Genomic DNA, 15670 nt, shown 5'->3' on the forward strand with positions numbered 1-15670 from the left:
AACATGCTTCTGGGAATGGGAAAGGGGTATTCATCCCTTTCTTCCTTCTTTGGGTTATTCTTAGTTGATCTCAGTAAACTGAGTTGATGGGAGTTTAAAAAAGAGAACTTGAAAAAGAGAACAAGGTGGTTTTGCTTATTTTGCATTTTAAGTTGTCAAGACAAACTGAGGGGAGAGGGGAGACTGAGGCTTTTTTTTTTTTAATTGTTAATATGCTGGGACAAGATTACAGAAGACTTGGAAAATAGAGGAGGGGAACCACTGTGATTCTACCATGCTAACACAAACATCATGTCCATGTATGTATTCTGTGGTAGTCCTGTACATTCGATTTTCTATTTCTTTTTATCATCCAACATTACAGCATAAACATTTTCCTGTAATGACACATAACTTTTATAATTATTTTTAGTGGCTTTATAAAATTCCGTTAACTAGATCAGCTGTGATTTAAATACCCTTTTTTATACATCTGCTTCCCCGGTGGCTCACATGGTTAAGTGTCTGCCTGCAGTGCGAGAGACCTGGGTTCGATCCCTGGGTCAGGAAGATCCCCTGGAGAAGGCAGTGGCACCCCACTCCAGTACTCTTGCCTGGAAAATTCCATGGACAGAGGAGCCTGGTAGGCTGCAGTCCATGGGGTTGCAAAGAGTTGGACACGACGGAGCAACTTCATTTTTTTTTTTTTTTTCATTCATTTTATACATCTAGATTATTTCTAAGTTGGCTCAAGGAGATTTTTTTTTTTGGAGGGTGATTTTATTTTGTCATGACATTTTTAAAAGACAACTTTATTGAGACATAATTTATATATCATAAAGATCATCCATTTCAAATGTACAAGCAATGGATTATACTATATTTAGCATTGTCCAGCGATCACCATAATCTAATCTAATCTAATCTTAGAACATTTTCATCACCTCCCAAAGCAACTCCATTAGTAATCACTCCCTATTTCTCTACAATTCCTCTGGTTCAGGGGTACCACTAGTCCACTGCTCTGTCTGTAGTTTACGTATTAGGACATTTCATTTGAATAGAATCATATATTATACAGTCTTTAATGATTGCCTTCTTTAATTTAGCATAATGTTGCTGAGGCTTATCCATGTTGTAACATATGTCACTACTTCATTCTGCTTTATTGCTGAATAATCTGTTGTATAGATATACCATATTTTGTTTATTCATCAGCAGAAAAACATTTGGGTTGGTTCTGTTTTGGTGATTATGAATAGTGCTGCTATGAACTCATGGTTTTTGTGTAGGCATAGATTTTTTAATTTCTCAGGGAATTATTTTTAAAGCTGCATCTGTATTTTTATTTTGGATTTAATGTTCTACTTGGTTATGTTGTTTGTTTGGGTAAGAACAGTATAGTGAGATCTCTTGTCGAAAGATGTTGAAGGTATTGCCCTGAATTTAAGAAGAGGTGCTCTATCTCTCTGTCTATATCACATATTTAAGAAGTTTGAACTCTCCAATAGCATTGTTTCCAGGTCTTTGGTGCAGAACTTTATAAACAGCAGCGAGAGCTAATAGATGCAATAGTGCTTAAATTCAGTGCACATGTACTGCTACTTAAAAAAAAAAAAAAAAAAAGGGAGCGGGGAGAGGGGTGGGGTGGTGGTTTAGCATGAAGGCTCCCAGTTCTAAATCACATCATCATGTCTTTTGGAAAGAGAGTTACCATGAACCCCACAGAGCCTTCCTTATCAATGTAATTTATAGTTCTCAAAAGTTTTTCCTCTCTGTATGAAAAATTGCATGCAAGGGCTCTGTGCACCTGCTTGAGGCTGCTGCTGGGCTGGGGAGTGGCGTGCCTGATGAAGAGAAAGCCAGCCAGTGATGGGGGAGGGGGAGGGGCTGTGTAAACACAAGTCTAGAAAAAATATTCTTTAGAACAGCTCTTACAGGCAGACCTTAGTTGCACCCAAGGTTTAAAATATAGATCATGCCAGACACAAAGAGGAACAGATGGTGCTGCTGGGAGTGTCATTTCCTCCACAGAATCTACCCCTGGGTGGCTTTGCATCATAGCAGCCTCAGTACTGAAATAGTGGCATGCCTACTTTCGCCCTTGTCTTAATTGGAACTCCTAGCATTTGTGATTAGTAGCTGTTCTTGCTTCTCCTGCTCCTAGATTCCTACCAGAATCTCTTGAAAGTGTGCATGTATAGGGCACCTGAAGATCAGAGAGTCCAGAAAGTTCTACCTCAGAAATATGTGGGACACAGGCCACATGCCTTTTGTCCACAAGCCAGACAAAACCTAGGAAGTTGAGTTATTTTCCCTTGTACCTGTTTCAGGTTCCTGTACCTGTAGCTAAGTCCCCGGACCAGTTCTTCCAGAAAGTTCGTGTATGTGTGTGTAAATGTGTATGAGTGCAGCCATAACTTCACAGCCACTGTTCACTGCCAAAAGTTTTAGATTTGGAGTAGGCTCTACCTGTTAATGGCTTCCCTTGTGGCTCAGATGGTAAAGAATCTGCCTGCAATGCAGGGGACCTGGGTTTGATTCCTGGTTTGGGAAGATCCCCTGGAGAAGGGAATGGCAACCCACTCAGTATTCCTGCCTGAGAAATCCCATGGACAGAGGAGCCTGATGGGCTACAATCCGTGGAGTCACTGAGCAACTAACACTTTCACTTTCACTACCTGTTAATTTAAATTCTGTTCCTAAGTACTAGGAGTCTCAAAAGAGTGAGGACACAGTATCCACATGTTACTTGCACAGTACGTCAGGCATGTGACCAGAGAGAGCTTGTGAAATGCCGGAGTTGGAACAATGGGGCTTGAGGATGGTCTCATTTCACCACCTCACTTTATAGAGAAAAATGGGATATGGTTGCTCAGAGCTCATTTCCTTGAGTGCTGACGGGGCCAGGGCAGAAGCCAGGGCTTCAGATTCCTAGTCTGGTGCATTTTCTGTCCCAGTGTGATCAGCTTCTTTTCCCTGGGCCTCTTCCAGGAAAGAGGGCTGGAGCCCAAAAGGGTATGTGGTTCATATCGTTAGAAACAAACTCATATCCCTCTGTGATTGTGGCTTTTGAGTCTTTAGTAGTGAAATTACAAGAGAATGAGCCTCTAAATTCAGTTCTTCAGAAGAACTGTTCCTTAAAATGGGAGTTGTTGTGTTTAGCCTGGCCTGCTTAACTCTTCTATCTCTGTACTGTGCTTCCTTACAATTTAAAAAACACTCTGACTCCAGGCCGACGGGATGTGTTCTCTGAGTCATTTTCCCCTTGCGGTCTCTCTCGCCTAGGTGAGGCGGTGGCAGGTACTGGTGGCATCCTGGATGTAGGAGGACTGCCCAGTATTTGAGAACATGCTGTCTGGGCGAGCTGACTGCCTCTCCTTCCCACCCTGTTAGCAGACCGAAACCCTTTGCAACCGTGGTTCTGGTTTCCTCAGGTTTATTTCATGTGGGTCAGCCACCCGTCCACATGCATGCAGTGTGAACAAGGTCTCTAACTGTGTCTTTAAGCAGCGAGGAAGGAAACAGACTTCTTGGGTTGAGTTGTCGCATATACTATCTTTCTCCAGATAGCCAGTGAGCAGTTTTGTGTTCAGTGGGTGCTGTTCTTTCAGTTGGCACGCCCGGGGCATTTCTAGAGGGTTAACACATGGTGTGTTGGCTAGTCCACACCTTTATCAATCCTTGATTCTCATCCACCCCCAGGTAGAAACTGTGCCATGGGAAGGCGGTCTACCTCCTTGTTTCAGTCCTGTGGGGGATTTTGCTTGTTACACAGCAGGATGGCAAGAAAAACAGGCTCTGGGTTTCATAAGATTTCATTGGTCCATCCTAGTTTCCCCTTTACATGTGCCCTCAAGTCCTAATCATTTGTGAGCTGAAAGTCTGGTTGGGCTGTGACGTCAGACTGGTGGGAGGTGGGCAGAGGGTTGCTACAGAAACCAAGAGGAAGGAAGGAATCAGGTCATTTGTGTGGCAGGTACTTAGTGAATGCCTGTGGTTGCTCAGGCATTGTGAACAAAGAACAAAAAGGACACAGCACTTGCCCTCATGAGGTTAACAGTCCGGGGGAATACCCGGGGGTTATTTAATATGACAGTAGTGCTGGAGGAATCTGTTGTGTAAAGCAGGCGTTCAGCTTGGCTACTCAAAAGGAGTGGCTCTGGCTTTTTCAGGGACATTTGTGCTCCAAACCCACAATCACCCTGGAAAGGAGGAGGGCTTGAAACATTCTCTTGGCGAATTCTACCTGGCCTCCCTAGCAAGAGAGCAAATTGCCTTTCTCTGTAGAGCAAGCTCGGTCTAGGAATTTGGAGTCTGGACTCCCATTTTCTGGCTTTACTTGAGTGCTGCACAGTCTGTGGGATCTTAGTTCCCTGACCAGGTATCAAACCGGTGCCTCCAGTGCCTCCTGAAATGGAAGTATGAAATCTCAACCACTGGGCTGCCAGGAAGTCCCAATCAGTTTTTAATGTGTGAATGTTTTCTGACCCTGAAGTATCTTCCCTTCACCCGCTCCCCCACCTTTCTTTTAGTTTAGAGAGAAAAGCCTGTGTGAGTTTAACAGTGAGAAATTGGGAGGGAAGTAGGATCAGTGGTGTGCATTCTTTAGGGAATCTTTTCTTCTCCTTTTCCTTTAAGTCTCAGTTTTAAATAATGTTAATTTGCAGTATCTCTTCCTATTATGGGGCTTTCCTGGTTGCTCAGCTGGTAAAGAATCCACCTGCAGTGCAGGAGACCCTGATTCGATTCCTGGGTCAGGAGGATCTGCTGGAGAAGGAATAGGCTACCCACTCCAGTATTCTTGGGTTTGCCTGGTGGCTCACCTGGTAAAGAATGTGCCTGCAATGTGGGAGACCTGGGTTTGATCCCTGGGTTGGGAATATTCCCTGGAGAAGGGAAAGGTTACCCACTCCAGTATTCTGGCCTGGAGAATTACATGGACTACAGTCTATGGGGTTGAAAAGAGTTGGACACGACTGAGTGACTTTCACTTTCACTTCCTGTTATATCTGGCTTTATAACCTGCCAGGGTGGTAAGGCCCCAGTACACTACTGGCGCAGATAAGGGTCCCAATAAGCACATTTCCCACGTAGGCTCAGGTTCTTGGCTAAGATTCTAAGTTCCTCAGGGTCAGTGCTTGTCTCGTCCACTTCTTTATACTCAGCTCCTGGATTAACTGGTTGATAAGAATTGACCAGATGTAGAGGATTAAAGTAAAAAGGGTGAGAGGGCAAGGTGACTTTGAGCCTTGATGACAAGAAATGTAAGAGTGGCATTATTGATAAAATTCCAGAAAGAAACATTTTGAGGGAGGCCTGGCTTGAGTGGAAAACAAATATAAACAGGGTGATAAGAAGCTGTTAACATTCATCAAGTTCATTCCGACTGGTGGCTGGAAAAGAAGAGAGCTCAGGACCCGTGGAGGTGGAGGGAGGGAGGGAAGGAAGGAAACAGAGGATATTGGTTGTCCAGAATGTTTCAGTGAGGCCAGTCAAAAACAAATTACAGGACCCGTTACGAATTTTGATCCTAGACCAGAGAGTTACCCCTTCTGATATTCAGGTGCAGGACTTTGTTTCTGGGAAACTGTCATTCTTTTAAAAGCCTCAAGAGGTATCAGTCACACCCTTAATCCAATTTACACGTGTGCCATCTACTTGTTTGGCCTTTTTTTTTTTTACAGATACATAACATCCACTGCACATCTGGCTGCAGGCAAGGAAGTGGTTAACATAAGATGGCTTGTTTTCTGTTCTCCGGAACCAAGCTCTTCTGGGTGCATGCTCAGTCGTGTCCACCTCTTTGTGACCTTGTGGACTGTAGTCTGCCAGGCTCCTCTGTCCGTGGGATCCTCCAGGCAAGAATCCTGGAGTGGGTTATCATTTCCTCCCCCAGGGGATCTTCCCAACCCAGGGATTGAACCTGCATCTCCTGCATTGCAGGAGGATTCTTTACCACTGAGCCACCAGGGAAACCTGATCTCTTCTGGGTTGGTACTTTTACTCCTGGAATTATAAAATAGAATTGTGTGGGTCATCTGCTTTGAAGATCTGTGTGTGGTTTGAAAAATCACGCCTTTGAAAGAACGGCTGCTCTCTGCAAATGCTGACCGCTTTCTTGGAATGTATGTGAGACAGTGCACGAACAGATTTCACAGCCTTTCGTATTGGTAAAACTTTCTGTGGATGGTAACAAGTAGATATTTTTCAAGCAGTGCATTGGAACTCATTTATTAATTGAACAAGTATTGAATGCTCTTTCCCACGTAATCATCTCCCCACAGGGATTATTTGCAGCACGGTATAACAGAGGTTTTGAATCTTTTGTCAGTATTTGGTTAGTCTTTTCCTCTCATAGATTTCAAATCCCTAGAGGAGAGAAGGGCTGGTTTAAGTTTCTTCCTCATTTACTTAAGCAGGTTGAATGTTCATATTAATAGCAATAAAGATCTGTTTATTTTACAAAGTACTTTACATAAGGAATCAGATAATTACTGTGAGGAAGATTTCAGTCCCATTTTACAAATGGGACAGCCAAGGCCTTTGCTGACCAGTGGGCATTTAGAATTCACTGTGCTGATAAATAGGGGCGCTGAGTCAGCTGGGGCTGAGGCTGAATCAAACACTGGTATCCTGCTGGGAAACAAGAAAACTCCTGGAATTGCAGACTTGGTGGATTTTAACTTGTGCATGAAAAGCAATGTAGCAGCCCCTTTCCTCGTCCCTACCCCTGTGTCGGCGTGGGTGCTCTCCAGATCAGTATGTCAGTATGTTTTTGTGTATCAGTGGGACAGAGATGTGAAAGTATGTGTAATTCAAAAGGGCACATTGCATCTCCTAACTAAGGAAAAAGCATTGCTGTATAGTCTGAGAAGATTTCACTTTTATTTTTTCAGAGGAGCAGGGAGGCCACAGGGGCAACACCCTGGTATTTAGAAGCCTGTGCAGTTTTGGGGTTAATAGAGGGTCCATTTGGGAGTGAGCCAGAGCAGAAATTCTAAGTTCCTAGGACTCTGTGTGGGGATCTTGAGGGCTCTGCAGTTGTATCCTGTATCAGCGTTGTTGCAGTCCTGTTCTTTCTGCAGGTGTGTTCTGACTGGGACACCAACTGTGGGTCCAGAGCCCCCTGAGACGCCTCCCACTCCTAGGCCGTCCTGAAGAGTGTCCTTTCTTGCTGACATGGGGATCCAGGGTCTCCTGCACGCCTGTCCTGACCTCCTCTTCTCTTCCCCATTGTCCTGCCTCTCTCCCTTTCAGAGGCAGAAGAGCCTGTGTGGACAGTGAGCGGGCTGGAGGGGAAGAAGGTCCTGCCTCGCCCAGGATAGCTTAGATTTGAAAACACGAAGCAGCACTAACGTTGCTGGGGCGGGGTGTGCTCAGACCGCTCTGGCTGTTTTTCCATTTGGTCAGGAAAGTGGAGGAGTGAGACTGGCTGCGGGCCAGGCAGAGTTTCCCCCTTTCCTATGGCGAATGAAAATGGACGATTGTTTGGGGGAGTGGGTATGAGTGGGAGGCGCGGAGCAGGCCTTGTCCTCATGCTGGCCCTGCTCAGCCACTTCCCAGCTTCATGACCCTGAGCGGGCTTAACCTCTCAGACGTGGAGTTTTATCCCTTGTGAAGTGGAGGTGAGAATGTTCCCACTGGCTGGCTCTTGACGGGTAGCCACCAGAGTATTAATAATTACCTGGAATGGGGAGTTCTGGGGTGATAAAGGGTAACAGGAAACTAGAATTTCTTTTTGTTTTAATTTATTTTTTAAAAATTGGAGGATAATTGCTTTACAGTGGTTAACTATAACTTCTTAAACTTGCTTTTTGTTTCATTCGAATTTTCACCATTGGCATGGATAACTTAAATGATTTAAATTATGTTGAAAAGTAACCCCTCCTAGGATTGTCACAAAAATAAAATGGGATAGTTAAAACACTCGGTATGGTGTCTGACAATTAAAAGATAACTCATGGCATTTTATTTGGGGAAAGAGGTGATGTTTAGTAGTTGACCCTTGCTTTTTGTAGCGTTAGGTTTTCTGTCTGACTTACGTACTTTGGGTGAGTCTCTTTGTTAAGCCCCAGTTTGTCAACTGAAAATGGGGTTAAAGTCAATATCTGCTACATACAGGGGTTTGGAGGAGACACGCAAAGCAGCTAGCCCGGTGCCTGGCTCCTAGTCGGTGCTCAATAATTATTGCCTGTTAGCCTGTTATCCTCTCAGTCACCCTGGAAGTGAGGAGAGAGTGGTGCCCACTTGAAAGCTTCAGAATGTGAGGCACAGAGTATAGTTTAGGCCAGGTGTCCTGTCTTAAGGCCAAGTGCTGAGTTAGCAGCAGAAATGGTGATGCCAATGCTCTTGTGGCCTATTGGCCCCTCTTGCAAACCAGAGAGGTCTCACCAGTGGGCAGATGGGAAGCCCCGGCCAGGGCTGTGGATGTGAAACACGCCGCTGGCCTGGAGAGTGGGGGTTACTGAAGGTCAGTTTGTCCGAGAAGGGCAGAGGCTGGTTTAGGACCACTTCCTTTCTCCACTCTCCAAGGCACATGGACTGCATCCAGACTGACAGAAGGGAGGGGCTCGTTTCCTCTTGCTTTTCTTTCACATCCTCCTGCTTGTCTTGTGGGGGACTCCTGAATACTGCCCTTGTAGTGGGTTCAGTTTTCCCAGCTCCTTCAGTCTAGCCTTCTCTGCTAACCTGCCCTGCCGCTAGTCCACACCAACAGCCTCCCAGGCCTCCTCCTCCTGTCCTGGAAGGCTAGCACAAGGCCTCTCAGCTTCTCTCTCCACACCCCTTGGGGGCTGCCGGTGACTTTCCACCTGCTCCTCAGCTAGCTGCCTGTCTGTGCGGCTGACTGGGTGAGCTGAAGCCAGACTTGGTGGGAAATCAGTGTTGAGCTTCCTTTTCTGTGTATTCACATTTTGAGAGGGAAAAAAAAAAAAAATAAAGACCCTGAGTGATTTCTGCCCAGTCTTGTTTTCAGGAGAATGAGAGGTTCTAGTCACCAAACCCACTTGTGGGGCCAGAGCTGATTTTGCCCTGGCTTCTCACCTTGGGTTTGTACAGTATGCTTCTCACCCTCCCCTTTTCAGTTCTCTTTTTACATAACAGGCGTGACCACATTTGCCTTGCTCCCTTCTTCACAGGGGTCACGAAGTCCTTACCCAGAATTGGTGAACAGTATAGGCATTGCAGTGTTTGCAGCTTTAGCAGCCCAGGTTTGTCTGGCGTACTGGAAAAAAGCGTGTGCATACTTGTGCAGAGTCTTGCCCTTGATAGCTTTTATCCTGTTACCCTGTGTTTCGAACACACCCTTTTCCATTTGCATTTGGTGGTGGCTGGTGAGCCTTGTAGTCCATTTTTCCTTGGAGTGTATCCTTGCTGTGGGTGTTGAGTTCACATTTTATGCTTAATTTCCCATCAGGATCTGAACAGTGGGCCTGCTGTGGCGCTACCACCAGCCAAGTCATTGCACCTTGAGACAAGTCTGCTCTGACTCCCAGGCTGCTTTCTTTTCCTTATTTATGGCGGCCTGAAGGCCTCATGAAGTGCATCAAAGTTTCCTGTTGGCTTGGTGAAAGGAAGACACTTGGAGGACCTTAAAGGCCTCGTGGAGGGGACCCTCTTACAGTTAGCTAATCACAAATTTAAGACTCTTGAGTGAAGAAGTAGCCCTCCCACCCACTCTGTAAAAGCCCCTCTGAAACTCAAGTGGTTCAGGCTGTTTGTCATGTTGCTGTAGTATTTATCTGGTTTTTGAAGACAGACTTGCCTAAATTAATCCTGATTGTAAGGGTAGTGCCTGGAGGTCTTAGAGGAGAAACTTAGGGAAGAATCAAACTCTGGGTTTATTTCAGGCCTAAGCAGGAGCTGGCAGCAGCGGCTCTGGGGCTCCAGGGAGGGGGGAATGGCACCTGCCTTGGAGCTGTCATCTAGGATGCCACCTTTTGGGAACCAGACTGTAGACAGTTCCTGGCCCGTGTGAAGTTGTGCCTGGGCCTTATCAGAAGTGAACCAGATGGTGTTTCTAGCAAAACTGGCAGGTGTTCTTGCTGTCAGAATTAATTTGAAAGTTTTACATGTAAATGTGGAATTATGGGAATTTTTCTTTTGGGGTTTTAATTGCGTGTGGAAGTGCTACCCTTATCTTAACAACTTTATTCATCTCCTGCCTCTGGCCAGAAGTGACTCCCAACTCCATGTCCTCCTGTCCCCTCTGGTTGCTTTCCTCCTCAGATGGGTCCTTTGTGGTGAGGAGATAGAGGGTGACCTGTCTTGAGTGTAATTTGAAGGTTGCTGATGGGACCGGCTGCCCGGAATGTATCTGTTCCACAGATAACATCAGTGACTAAAACGTTCGTCATTTGAGTCACTCCTTTGAGTTGAGACCTTTGGATGTAGGAGGTATGATACCTAGAAATAATGACTGTATCAGAGTCTCAGAGCCCAGGGAAGAGGAAAGAAGAAAAATCCTGTGGGGACTGGGACAAGGCAGGAGGACCTGAGCGCATGCTCTGTGCCAGGCCCTGTGCTGGGTGCTATTCCTAGGTGGGCCTGTATCCACTTTATACATCAGAAAATCAGGCTCTAAAAACGTTAAGTATTGGGGTTTCCCTGGTGGCTCAGTGGTGAAGAATCCACCTGCCAATGCAGAAGACACAGGTTCGATCCCTGATCTGGGAAGACCCCATCACGTGCCGTGGAGCAACTAAGCCCGTGCACAGCAACTGTTGAGCCTGTGCCCTAGAGCCTGGAAGTCACAACTGCTAAGCCCACGAGCCCTTAGAGCCCATGCTCTGCAACAAGAGAAGCCACCGCAGTGAGAAGCCCACACACCTCAATTAGAGAGTATCTCCTGCTTGCTGCAACTAGAGGAAGCCCACGCAGCAATGAAGACTCTGGCACAGGCCGCCCCCCCCCCCAAAAAAAAAGTAGTGTAAGTGTGTGTACCTCAAACCAAGGTTAAAATGATTCCAAAGTCTTTGTTGTTTTCATGGCAGATAAAAATATATACTGATGAAGAAGTTGGGGTGGAGGATGAGGTGGTGAGGGAGACAGGGGGAGCCTGGAGAGACCAGAGTGCGTGGGGGAGCTGCTGTGGAGGGGTTCTGGGGAGTGGATGGTCCTGGGTGAAGGATGTGGAAAGGAGAGGCTGGCCAAGCTGGAAAAGAAGGAAAAAGAGTTTTGGGTATTGCTTTGGAGGGGTTGACCATTGGCCGATGGCAGCTCTAACCTGAAGGACTCGTCTCGGAGTCTGTTTGGGGTCTGGAGAACCAGAGAGCCTTTGTCTTCAGGCCAGTGGCAGTTGGGCCCGGCAGGAAGCCTTTTAATCCCTGGTATTTATAGACTGGCCTGTACTCTACTCTAAAGCAACTCCATTTCGGTTACTGAAGGCAGCATTACCTTGCCTTTGAAGTGCCACATTTATGGGTCCCCCATTTGGCCCAGCGGGAGGGGCTGGATAATGCTGCATCATATTGTCCTGATTCCCGGCTGCCTCAGAGGTTGTGCAAGGGCAGTTCTGCCATTTCCCTCTAAGTGACCTCTGGCTGCCCCTGCTCCTGCAGCTGCTGCTTTTCCTCTCGGGGGTGAGGTGGGAGTCAGGACTGGGGAAGTCAGCCCTCTTGTCTGTGTGTTCAGGGTAGCTGGGAATTCCCTACAACAGTGATTCTGATTTGTTCCCCCAGCGCCTTGCAACAAGCCTGGGGTTGCTTGGCTTATAGCACGGGCAGCCCTTGCCGTAAACCCTCAGTCCAGCCCAGCCTTGATTTATTGATACCTGCTGGCGTGAGTGTGGGGAGTGGTAACCAAAGATGACGGAGATGGGTCTCTGACCCAGTACCTGGAACTGATGAACACGCAGCTCACGAGTAAAGATCAGGTCAGTTCCTTTTCCTTATAGCAGGACGTGTCCGTAAACCTTTAGTCCTGTCTATCGTAAACGATTATTGTGAGGGCTGATTGTAGCAATAATGAATTGAGACTGCTTCAGAAGTATAAAACTCTAGGTTCACGCAAAACCTTGTTAATATTACACGGTGGAGTCTTAATAAAAGGTGACATGTCTTGAGTGCCTTCTGAGTACCAAGCACTCATGGTCTAAGTGACTTATATAGTTTATATAATCTTCACAGGAGCTTCAAAATAGGTTGATTATATTATACCTGATTTACAGTTATGAGAATTGATGCCAAAAGAGGATAAAAAACACCTTTCTAGGATGAACAACTGGTAAGTAGCAGCAGAAGCAGACACTCTGAAGTCTTGGCTGCACTGTGTGACCTTTCTGAAAACCCCAAGGAATCATAATGGGGGTGGGTGTCCCTCCTCAAAGGGAGGCGGCAGCCAGGACTTACCTCAGAGACCAGAAAGGATCAGGGAAAGGTCAGCCTGGGGCCCAGAAAAGCATTAGCATTTCTGTACAACCTAATCACATTACCGAAAGCAGTCCTGAACTTGGAGCCATCTTTCTTGGATAGTAATGCAATTGACATAGATAATTTAAGCCAAAGAGGAAGGGCGAACTTGGTGAGCTCGAATATGTGGATGGATACCTATTAACTAAAACACTGAGAGGCAAAACCTCACAGCAAGTGCCTCTGTCTTCAGTTTACAAATGAGTGCCAAGACCCAGGCAACATGCCCTGTGTTGGGACTTTAAAAAAAACAGACATTAAAAAAAATTTTTTTTCTCCTGTCAGCCTTTTTGTGTTGGTTTCTATAAAGGATATCTGAATTTGGTCATTAATACGCAGTGTATCCATCTTTGGCAGTTACTTTTCAGAGGAATCAGGCTCATTTTATGGGGCAGCTTCTAGCCAGGTTATTTCAGTTGTGGAAGGTGTGGGGCAGATGGCTCCTCAGATGCAGGTCTGTAAAGAAAAGAGAGCTTTGGGAATTAAAGTCTCTGAATTCCTGCTTCCCTTCACTCCATTCTGCCAACAGCATTCTTCACATGCAGCGCCTGTGACTGAGGTGATGTGTCTCATTTGCAGTTCGGGGGAATTAGCCGTCAACATCTAATGACCTAGTTCTCAATTTCTTCAGTGGCTTCAGAAAGTTTCCTAGAATACCCCCAAAGCAGTATTTCTCAAAGTGTGCTAAGTCACCTGATCCACCTCTAACTGAGGAATTCTTACCTAGAATCAGTCTGCAAGTTAAAACACTTTGCTCTGCTGAGGTTCTGAAGTAGAGCTGGGAATCCAAGTCCAAGTCCACTCAAGAAGGGCTAGAGCCGCAAGCCGCCCTGTGAACAGTCTTCAGAACTTCCTGTTTTTTTTTTCTTCCCAGAGTGAATGGGAATTTTTCCTTTTATTCTATAATACATCTAGGATAATTTTAATATTTGAAATGAATTACATAATCTAGCAATTGATTTGAACCTCTACCAAGATTATATGCTTTGGTGTCATATTGATTCATTTGTAATCTTGCTGTCGTGAATTGCTATCTCTGTGGCCTTGGGGAAATTATTTAACTTCTCTATACCTTGTCCAGATAGAGAGTTGCTCTCCAAAGAAAGAGTCGCTTGGTCGACTCTGCAATCCCATGGACTGTAGCCTACCAGGCTTCTCCATGGAATTCTCTAGGTGAGAATACTGGAGTGGGCTGCCATTCCCTTCTCCAGGGGATCGGATCTTCCTGACCCAGGGATTAAAGCCGTGTCTCCTATGTTGCAGGCAGATTCTTTATCATCTGAGTCATTAGGGAAGCCTGGAGATAGGAGTAGTACCTTTTAAGGTTCTTATGAGGATTAAATCAGATATTAGATGGAAAATGCTTAGAGTCATGTGCAGTGATTAGGCAGTTAGATTCCAGGTAGTAATAATGATGTGTTATTTTTCTTATCCTGAGGTTCCATGTCACTGGGAGTATGACCACCCCAGTTACAGAGTCGAGTCCTGCAGGATAACAAAACATCCCTCTTCCATTGGTACAGCCAAGTCACGGACTTCTAAAAGGCCTTTTGCCGTCCATAGGAAGCCTAAACCAATTATTGGGAAAATGTTTTGTGCTAACATATCCTCAGCACCCCAGTTTTAGTTCTCCGAGCCCCTGTGTGGAGGGTATGGGTGGCTGTTCTCAGGCAGTCAGGATCTGTCACAGGTGGGAGGGATGCACTTGTTTGGAAAATGTCGGGATCCACCGAGTTGTTTTAACCCGCAGCTGTTTGTTCTTCATTCAGTCTACACGCTCTTTTTCCTCTTATTCTTGTTTAATGGTTAGGAAAGAGGGCTAAGCTGCACTTTCACTTTAATGATGTGTGTGTATTTGTGTGTGTGTGTTAGTCGCTCAGTCGTGTCTGACTCTCTGTGACCTATGGACTATGCTTTAATGGTACACATGTCAAATTCATTTCTCCCACCAACTTACTTGTTTTAAAAAAAATTTAAGAAATCACAAGTTCTACTTCCTTCTTTTTTTAAATGGACTTATTAGTTTTTTTAAAAAAATATTTTTATTTATTTATTTGGCTGTGCTGGGTCTTAAGTTGTAGCACACAAAATCTTTGATCTTTGTTGTGACACGTGGAGCAAGTGGGATCTAGTTCCCAGACCAGGGATTAAACCCAGGCCCCCTGCACTGGGAGCTTGCACTCTTAGCCACTGGACCACCAGGAAATTCCCTCTACTTATTTCTTGAAGAAAGATTAGGAAATACAGGTTACTTGATTCATGGAAGAAGAAAATCACCTGTGATTTCCCTTCCAGAAGTCACCACTGTTCACCTGTTAACTGTGCTACTTGTGTCTAGGATGGCCGGGGACAGCAGTGGCCGGCAGCGTGTCGGGGTTCAGAGGAGGGACTGCCTTTCTGAGAGCTGGGCTGGCCCTCCTGTGGCTCAGAGCCTTACACTGGGCAGCTCTGCTTTGGGACAAGCACTTGGCAAGTCCTCAGGTGTCCTCCCGCCTTGAGAGCAGTTACTGTGGGAGGCCAGCTGCTAGTTTCCATTGATGCCGTGTACCCAAGCGTTCTGGGCCTTGTTCATGTTGATTCTGCCCTCCTGATTGTGCGTTCAGTTTTCACATAGCCAGGTGGGGTGGGGTCTTGGGCCTCTTTTCTCTGTAGGAACTGATGCTGGCTCTTAGGGTTGGTGGTGCTCCATCTCTTGCCTCTGCCTTGCTAAATGTCTCTGGGAAGGCTCTGCCCAGGAGGAGAACTCACTGGGTAAGGAGAACACTGCCTCACAGCTTTTAAAATGTAATGCCTCCTCCCCCTGTTCTCTTCCCGAATAAGAGCTGCCACTAGAAGTTTAGTGCTGGACCATTGAGATGTTTTTATTACTGTGTGATGGACAAAGGAATTGTCAACTCATTCATCTCCTTCACTCCCTTGCAAGTGGGAATTACAGGAAATCACAACTAGCATAAAAAACTGGGCGAGTGGGAAGGATGCAATGTGTAACCCTTATTCCCAAAAATGGGCAGAATGTCGGAGCTGACTGACCTTAGCCTTAGGCGATCAGTGGGCCAAAGCATGGCCTGAAGCTCTCACCATCTGGGAATTGACACTGAATCTTGCTGCTTTCTGACTTTGTGTCATCAAGACTCCCCTCTTCTGAGCCCCTCCTGTCTGATCAATAACGAGCTCCTGCCAGTTCTTTCTGCTGGAGGTTTCTGTCACCACTACCCTGGCCCAGACCTTAACATCCTGTCTGGCCTCCCAGGCTGCTTTAGTCTCCCTTGCCAGGTTCATGT

General features: G+C 46.0%; 1 protein-coding gene across 8 annotated transcripts in view; it reads left to right on the forward strand.

Annotated features, from left to right (window-relative positions):
* SUSD6 (sushi domain containing 6) overlaps positions 1 to 15670 on the forward strand; it is a 95121-nt gene that overhangs the window by 4588 nt on the left and 74863 nt on the right. The window lies entirely within an intron of this gene.

This window comes from Bos taurus, chromosome 10 (assembly GCF_002263795.3).
Source record: "Bos taurus isolate L1 Dominette 01449 registration number 42190680 breed Hereford chromosome 10, ARS-UCD2.0, whole genome shotgun sequence".
NCBI classification, from domain to species: Eukaryota; Metazoa; Chordata; class Mammalia; order Artiodactyla; family Bovidae; genus Bos; species Bos taurus.